A 6,798-nucleotide genomic window follows, 5' to 3' on the forward strand; every position below is an offset into this window, starting at 1 on the left:
TTTGAATCTGAGCGCCCGAGTTCGAACCCTCACGGACTCGCTGCCACGACCTTGCTTGGGGGGCGGGGAGAAGCCAAGTCGCTTCTCCTTTTCCTGCTCTTGCCAACTCCTCCGCCTCTCTCTTATTACCTTTTATTACCGCAAAATACCCATGCTTGTCAGCTCTTCATTCCTCAGCTATTTGCTGCTTATTACTCCACCTTCCGCAACTTTCTCTCTTCAGGCTACCAACTCTGCCTTCATTTTTTCACACTGTCTCCGACACTTTTACATCAAATTATTACCACCTAATAAGCACAGTGACAGAGGGACCCCAGGCTTTTTTTCCGTAAGTTACATGTGTTTGTGTCCGTAACTACCGTCCTTAGCTAGGTCCTCAAATCTAGGCAGCTAAGATGACAACTGGGCTCTTCGGGGAAACTTGTTTTGTAAAGTTGCTTTAGCTAATCCGTAGAGGCCAATGAATTGACCGTGACTAAAGAAATGATGAGAAAAGCACTGGGTTGCTGTTGTTGCTCTCCGGTCACTGATGCTAGCTAAGAGGATGTAATAAAGGCAAGGTAGCAGAGATGAAAAGGAGTGGTTGTTGATAAATAAGTGGAGAAAAAGGTGGGCAGGGAAAAAAGCAGGTGTGAGTGTGTGAAATGTGTGAGTATTTGAGTGTAAAAATGTGTGGTCTCCTGCGAAAGGCTGGGTGCCCGATGTGCACCTTGCGCTCTTTAAATACAAGGATATTCCACGTTCTGCTCGCCCATCATGTGGCGACTGTGGTGGCTAGCAGGTTCATAACATAGAGGCTCAGGTTTGAGCCCTCGGCTCACCTGCCTCTCTATGTTATCTGCTAGGGGGAGGTCCAGGCAGGGGATCTTGGAGTGAAAATTCCGAGGGATGAACCTTGTTCAGCCTGGACTTCCCCTGATTTGATTTTGATTTTTCTCTGTTTTTTCTTTTACCTGCCAGCAACAAACAGCCCAGCCTGATTTATGAGACCTCCTTCTTGTCATGGCTACCAAGGACCACTCTTCTTCTGCCAACAAGTCATTGCCTGACAAATAATTATTTCCTATGTTTCCCTATGGGGTTTTTTAATCTCCAATATCTTTACATATCTTGCTAGATAGACTTCCCTCAACAGGGTTTACAAACGCCTTATCCTCTTTGTCCACTTCAAATAACTTTAAACAACTATTCTTAGATTTCTTGCAACATCTGCTGTCCTCTTGCACAGATTACGCTTTTTAAAAACTAACAAACACTTTTTTTTAACGTCAACCCATTGTTGGAACTAGATAAATAAAGCATATATAAAAGTCACTACCAAAAACTCATTGCAGCTTCTACCTTGTTATAGGAATGTTGTTTGTGGCTCAAGATGACTTGATTTCATCCATGAAGGATACATTTGATATATGTTTTCACATATTATAGACCAACAAGTTATTATAGCAGTTTAAATACGAGCGATCGGAAGCATGTGCTGATCAGCTTCAGTTTCTTCTCTGAAGTTGCTCTATTTCTCTTCAGGTTTCTCTCAGACCAAGATTGAATGTGATGACAAGGGTGATGGATGGTGTGACATGTGCTGCTGGCCCACAGAACCAGGTGAGTATGCTGTCCATGTGCTCTGCAACAATGAGGACATCCAACACTCTCAGTTAAGATTAGTTTTCATGATTGTTGCCTCAAGACCTGAGATCATGGTGGTGGGCTTGTGATGGACACACTTTTCATGGCTGAAAGCTCTCCTGTAGAGGCTAAGCCCTCTCGATCAACAACACACCTGCCGCTAACTACGTGTGTCTACCTTAAATATCTTTACAAACTCAAAATGTGACCTCTAGCACCAAACGCTTGCTGCAGTTCTTGGTGTCAGAGGTGACACACAAGGTATCGGGTTTTAGGTGCAATTACTTTTTCATATAGGACCAAGTATGTTTGGATAGCTTTTTCCCCTTGAAAACTGCCGTTTAATATTACAATTCTTGTCTAATATTATAAATGTATTGATCTGAAACGTGTAAGTGTGACAAATATGGAATAAGATACGAAATCAGAAAGGAGGCAAATATTTTTTCACAGCGCTAAGTCTGTAAATGATCTTCTTTGGCTGTAGTAGATCTTTGACTTGTTCCTTTTTTAATTGTTTGTTTAAAATTGTTTTCTCTAGGTTAAGGCGTACGGTCCAGGCCTTCAGAGCAGTGGTCTGGCTGTTGGAAAACCCACTGAATTCACAGTTGATGCCAAGCAAGGAGGAAAAGCTCCTCTGAAAATTATAGCCCAGGTATATCTGGCTTTGTATATGACCACAAATATGTTAAATATATTGCATGTACCGTATTTTTCAGAGTATGAGTCGCACTTAAAATCCTTTAATTGTGCGCCTTATGTATGAATTCTGGTTGTGCTTACTGACCTTGAACCGATTTTATGTAATACACGGCGCTCAAAAATCTGTCAAAAATGTTTTAGTACGACTTTGGTAAGCTACGAAGTCGCACCGCTTGATGGATTGTCGGAGCATCACGGTTACGTAGTCAGCAGCCTCGCGGAGTGATACGCGCTGCGCTTCAACATAATATTACTGTATTGTGTGTGGATAAGGACCCCAAAATGGCACCTGTTAAGAGACATGCTTACGAAGCGGATTTCAAACTCAAGGCTGTCAGTCACGCAGTAGAACATGAGAATAGAGCAGCTGCGAGAGATTTCAACATTAATGAATCAATGGTACGGAAGTAGAGGAAGCTAGAAGAAAGAGTTGAGTAAAGTTTGACTTATCTGACTGTTTTGTTTCGCTTAATGCGTTTTATAATCCAGTACGCCTCATGTATAAAACCAGACCTGTTCATCAACAGTGCGCCTTATGGTCCGAAAACTACCGTGTGTTAAATCTGATTGAACTAATCCCTTGTCTTCTGCACAGGATGGTGAAGTCAATTCTGTGGATGTCCAGGTTAAGGATAATGGCAACAGCACATACACCTGCACCTACACCCCACGTAAGCCTGTGAAGCAGACTGTGATGGTCTCCTGGGGAGACTGAGAGTCCATTCAGGGTGAGTATGCACTCACTTTCACTCTTGCATGCAGGGTTTGCCTTTTCTTCTCACTGAAAAGTCTCTTGAGTTTTGGTGTTTGTGCCCACAGATGAATATCGGAGCAGGCTGTCATCCAAACAAGGTGAAGGTCTCTGACCCTGGAGTGGCAAATACGGGCCTCCAAGCCTTCCAGCCAACATACTTCACTGTTGACTGCTCAGAGTCTGGTCAAGGTAAAGCTCCATAAAACTGTGTGTGTGAGAGTAAAGAGCGCAAACATATGCTCATGTCAAAGAAATATTCCAAACAACCGATATTACAGGGAAACTTATTTAACCCACCTGCTGTTTGAGGCTAAAAATGACTGTAGAGCATTACCTGCAAAGGTAACATGCTAACACAGCCTTTGTCCTCTGCCATCAGGACAAAGGCTGTTTGCGTTTAGGCTATTCCAATGACATCCTTCAGGGTCAAAGTGGATCCTTCTCAAGGCAGAGGGACCAGGACTCAGCCGCAGTGGTAAGAATACCTGTACTGCCTCACAAAGTCAGAGAGTGCTAACAAAAAACAGTCCGTTTATTTAGTTTATTGGTCTATAATACGGTCTGAATGTTTTCCGTCATACTACATGGAACAACTCTTCATAACACTTTTATGAAAATGTTTGACGAAATTGACAAGATCAAAATTCAAATCACAATGGCAAGGATTTAAAAACAAGAATAAACATGAATAAACAGGGTTGTAGTTGGTACGCGAATGTAAACAGGTCCTTTTGAGCTGTCATTTGAACTTTGCTTTTAAGTGTTTGTCAGGCAGCACAGTGGCACGGTGGTTAGCACTGTTGCCGCACAGCAAGAAAGTCCTGAGTTCAATTCCACCATCAGGCCGGGGTCTTTCTGTGTGGAGTTTGCATGTTCTCCCCGTGTTTGCGTGGGTTCCCTCCGGGTACTCCGGCTTCCTCCCACCATCCGAAGACATGCAGCTTGTGGGGATAGGTTAATTGGATAATCCAAATTGTCACTAGGTGTGAATGGTTGTCTGTCCCTGTGTGTTAGCCCTGCGACAGACTGGCGACCTGTCCAGGGTGTACCCCGCCTCTCGCCCTATGACAGCTGGGATAGGCTCCAGCGCCCCTGAAAAGGATAAGCGGAAGCGAATGGATGGACGGATGGATGTTTGTCTAAGCATGAATGTTTTTACGATGGCTTTCCCCCCACCTTGTACGGTTGCCAGTATATTGATGTTTTTATTATTTTTTTAAATGAATCTAAGCTTTTCGAGCAGATCAGAGGTGTCAGTGTATTTTCTTTGGTCTCTGTTCTGGCAGAGATAGCTGTTGGCAAAGACCAGCTTGTGCTGGTGCTTGTTTCTTCCTCCCCGTTATCACCACAGCTTTATTCAAAGAAGGTGATCTGATCTTTTGGCTCGTCTGTCCAATAGTGTAGATTATTGCAGAATTCAGATCAAATCAGGGCCCAAACTTGTGTGAGTAACTTTATGAAGGGAATAAAGGGAACTCTGCCAGCTGCCAGCTGAACTGTGTAAAACCTAAATTACAGTAGACTGGTCTCATTTTGAAGGTTATATGGGCTTATGATTATATTTAGAGATACAACTGTGTAATGTATGTTCTATGTCCTGTTTTTTAGGGGTCTGTCAATGGAAAATTGTACTTAGTAGTCAGTATAAGCTTTTAATGATTTAAGTTTGCATATGATAGAATACTGTATGTTGACCTTTTGATGACTTAGACTGTTGTCCACTACAAGACTGTTTTATAAATTCTTTCTCACAGCGATAATAGCTGAACAAGCAGGAAGAGGAGAGCTGGACACTCTTATCTGACGCTCCCTAACGAGAAGAGAGGCCGCGTCTTTCTGTATCCCACAACACACATGCATACACCTGAACCACTCTTATCTTCACTCCCTACGCACTAACTTTCCTCTGCCTATGAATAGACGTATTCACTGTTGTATTATTTTTGTATATAAATAAAGACAAGTGCAAGAACAGAGCGCGCATCACAGGGCCCCCACTCTGGTGTGAGCGTTCTGTGACCGCCCTTGTATACAAGTGAAAACCACAGCGTCTGTGTGTGTTTCTACCCTTAGACTCTTAGCTGAAGAAGTGTCTTTAGAGTAAATCTCTTGACATTTATTTTGGTCCTTCGTAGCCGGGGCAGAAACATCAGAACTGTTATCTGTGACTCTGTTCCAGGATCTGGCATACTGTTTCCTGACGCCGTGGAGCCAGCACCGAAGTCTGTGCACAGCCCTCTTAGACGAGGCCGAAAGCCCTGGAACGTGTGAATTCGGGTCCAGGCCGGTGTTTTTAGTCTGGTCCACGGCGGCGGGATTCAGTCTGACGATCCGAATCACCAGTGAGACGTCTGAGAGGTGAGAAACACTACTTTGGTTAGGAATCGCCATAATGAACCGACAAATAAAATAGGTTAGGAATCGCCTTAATGAACCGACAAATAAAATAGGTTAGGAATCGCCTTAATGAACCGACAAATAAAATAGGTTAGGAATCGCCTTAATGAACCGACAAATAAAATAGGTTAGGAATCGCCATAAGGAACCGAATTAGTAAAAGCGCGCAAATGTCTATGTGTGTGTATGTGTCTGGAAGTAAGTTGATTTTACAGCACAATACGCTGCTGAACTACTTCTATTTTATTTGTTTTCTTTGCTGAGGCTCACGTACTGGTGACAAATGAGAACGGTTGAGTTTTATCTCGTAAAACTGATACCCCTTCATTTTTTAGAAGTGAAGTAGAAGGGCGTATCAGCAACCACTCTGAAGTCAAGCGTGCCAGTGACAGCCCAGCAAAATCTTTGACAATGGGGAATAAACAAGCAAAATTAACACCTGATGAGGAATGTTTAGAAAAGCAACAAACCGGAGCAGGTAGAATAAGTGCAAATAGGTGGAGAAATCCACAAAAAGCTAAAAACCACAGCTGGGAAGGGTAATGCAATCCCTCAGCTGTTACCCAGTTGAAAGCTGTCCTGAAACAAGAAATTACATTAACAAAAGACCCAAAGAAGAAATTAAAACGTGAAGAAGAATATAAACTTTTCCAAGCATGGGAAACTGAAGCTGAAAGGAGAACTGAAAATAAGAAAAAGAAAGAGGAAAATAAAAATCTATTTAAACGCACTTTCATTGAAGGATTACTACCACCCATTAGGTCTCATGTAGAAAAGAATTGGGTAACGCAAGATACGGGCACAGCAGATGAGGCGTTTCAATATGCTAACCATGCACAGACAGTGGTGAAAAAGAAAGAGAAGGTCTCAGTTTTTGCCCTCGACGCTGACACTGTTCTCACAGCTTTCAGTGGAGGCTACAGGAGAGGTTTCAGAGGCCAAAAGAGAGGGAGAGGAATGCGTAGGGCAGGAGCAGGGGGTAGAGACAGGTTTAGACACACACCAAACAGTGACTTTAATACTGCATGCTGGAGGTGTGGAAAAGAGGGACATTTTGCACGTGACTGTAAGAAACAAAGAAGCAGTTCAGATTAGGAAGAACATAATAATCCCTCACCAAGTAAAATTAGAGATCCAAGTATAAGTTTAAAAAGGGCTGGAAACAGACCCAACTGAATACATATAAATGCAAGAGGAATAAAGTTAAATAAAACAACTGTAATGTATTCAAATTGATAAAAGCAAGGATAACAACCTGTAAACTGGTATTAACAATGAAATATAGTTGGCAGGACGACCGTGCCTAGAATGGATAGACT

General features: G+C 42.7%; 1 long non-coding RNA gene across 1 annotated transcript; it reads left to right on the forward strand.

Annotated features, from left to right (window-relative positions):
• Positions 1 to 5,133: 5,133 nt before the first annotated feature.
• LOC112845657 (uncharacterized) lies at positions 5,134 to 5,892 on the forward strand. The gene is made up of 2 exons (XR_003218527.1): positions 5,134 to 5,495; positions 5,570 to 5,892. It is a non-coding gene; the product is annotated as an uncharacterized LOC112845657 (long non-coding RNA).
• The last annotated feature ends 906 nt before the right edge of the window (positions 5,893 to 6,798 follow it).

This window comes from Oreochromis niloticus, unplaced genomic scaffold (assembly GCF_001858045.2).
Source record: "Oreochromis niloticus isolate F11D_XX unplaced genomic scaffold, O_niloticus_UMD_NMBU tig00008453_pilon, whole genome shotgun sequence".
Lineage (NCBI taxonomy): Eukaryota > Metazoa > Chordata > Actinopteri > Cichliformes > Cichlidae > Oreochromis > Oreochromis niloticus.